The following is a 2,035-nucleotide window of genomic DNA, read 5'->3' on the forward strand; positions in this document are numbered from 1 at the left end:
CGCCTCTCAGACACTGTTTCAACCACTGAGACGATATATTGAGATAGAAAAATATGATGAGCCCTGTTTATTTCCAAGTGGCAACTAACTGATTTTGTTTACTTAAAAAAACAAAACATTTTAATACCATAACAAGTGTATGTTCGTAATTAGTGTACTTCTGATACCATATATTAAATGATACATGAGGATGTAATACAGCACAATAGCACTTTGTTATTTTAAAAGAGAAATTCAAGAAAAAATATGGTTGCCCACATGGGGGTCGAACCCACGACCTCCGCGTTATCAGCACGGCGCTCTAACCAACTGAGCTAATGGGCCCACACGGTGAAGAGAAGGAGTCTTCGATTTATGATTGTGGATGCATGGTCCCCCAAGTGGCCCCAGACAACACCTTTAGTTTGATTGTGTGATCAAGTACACAATGCGGAAAGCGCTATACCAGTTGGTCTCTGCCGATCTGTTCTGAATATTTGATGGGCATGGGGAAGGCTTTGATTATACGATCGTTCGTATAAATTTATAATGGGCATCCTGAGCTGTGGAGAGTGAGTGTTTGGATTTACATGAAAACAAAACGGGTTTATTTACCACTGTAAGCTAACTTTAGGTTCGAGACGTCTGGTACTTGTTTCTTGTATCACTAAAGCAAGCAAAATCTTGCCTTTTCGCTATATCTCAGCATGCGCCAAACAAATTGCTTTTTTTCGACCGAGGAATTCCTTTTTTTTTCATCAACCAAGACATAGGCTAGCCGTATTGACGTAATTCATTGGTTGCCTGTATGTTTTTCCCCAAGTGTTTTTCTCTGTAGATTCCTCTGTTCTGATTTAGCTCCCCATCCACCATCCTACAATTTGTTCTTCTAGTTTATTATTGTCATGTCCACCATCATTAAGATTTGTGTAATATTATATTGTTTTGGTCAGGTAAAATAAGCTTTTGCTGGAGTTCGGCCAACGGCCATACCACGTTGAAAGCACCGGTTCTCGTCCGATCACCGAAGTTTATCAACGTCGGGCCCGCTTAGTACTTGGATGGGTGACCGCCTGGGAACACCGGGTGCAGTTGGCATCATTTTTTTTTACATCTTACAGCGATGTCCCTTACTAAATGAGGAACAAAAAGAAGTGTGGCCGTCACCAACTCCCTTGCAGACCAAACTATATGGCAGTCGACAGGAGTTGGAGAAAACGACAACATTTTTATCACCAGTGCTGGACTGATCGTGTAACCTCTGCGAACGCCAAGAAGAAGAAGAAGAAGAAGAAGAAGAAGAAGAAGAAGAAGAAGAAGCTGGAGTTCGTGTCCTAGTTGCACATTTGCATTTGTTACAGGTCATGTATTTTCAATACAATTTTGTTTAAACCAACTAGCAGTAATTTGCGAGGACAGCACGTTTCGCCCTGCAGTCCGGACTGACGATCTAACAGCGAACGACAAGAAGAAGAAGAAACCAACAATAGCTCTATAATTCCGTTTTGACAGGACGTTAAAACTCCTGAAAATCTTTTCGACTAAACTTTTTTCATTGCGCTAGTAACAAAACGTCAGTAGTTTGCCTGAACAGATGTGAGATGGGGGGGTCGTACCGTTCACAAGGGAAAGTACACTGAACAAAATAAGTTAAGAATATTTTTTCAGGGGTATAGCCCAGGTATCAAACAGCAGTGTTTTGGTCAGACGCATACGTGTATTTGAAGATTTGCCTTTCTTCTGCTCAAAAATGGGTTTCTTAGATTTCAGCAATATTTGGGTATGACGTCAAAGGTCCCTGACCACGCCTACCCTCAAAAATGGCGTATTTTGACGGCATGATTCACTTTCAACAGTCCAAACGATGACTTAAACTGAACGATATTTTATATTTTTTTTACATCAGAAATATTGTTTGGTGTCTTACCTACAGAACATACACATTAAGTGTAAATCCGCCGCTTATGTGCCTTTAAAGTACATTAGCAGACAGTGCCCGCCCGTGTTCCTCAAAGCCCGGCAGACTTTCCTTGTTGAGAGCTATTTGCAGAAGTCT

At 41.1% G+C, this 2,035-nt stretch overlaps 2 non-coding genes across 2 annotated transcripts; one reads left to right on the plus strand and one right to left on the minus strand.

Annotated features, from left to right (window-relative positions):
* Positions 1 to 247: 247 nt before the first annotated feature.
* Positions 248 to 324, minus strand: Trnai-gau (transfer RNA isoleucine (anticodon GAU)). Its single transcript has one exon. It is a non-coding gene; the product is annotated as a tRNA-Ile (tRNA).
* A 634-nt stretch (positions 325 to 958) lies between these two features.
* On the plus strand, positions 959 to 1,077 carry LOC138963348 (5S ribosomal RNA). Its single transcript, XR_011454812.1, has one exon. It is a non-coding gene; the product is annotated as a 5S ribosomal RNA (ribosomal RNA).
* Positions 1,078 to 2,035: the final 958 nt, after the last annotated feature.

Source organism: Littorina saxatilis, linkage group LG3 (genome assembly GCF_037325665.1).
Source record: "Littorina saxatilis isolate snail1 linkage group LG3, US_GU_Lsax_2.0, whole genome shotgun sequence".
NCBI classification, from domain to species: Eukaryota; Metazoa; Mollusca; class Gastropoda; order Littorinimorpha; family Littorinidae; genus Littorina; species Littorina saxatilis.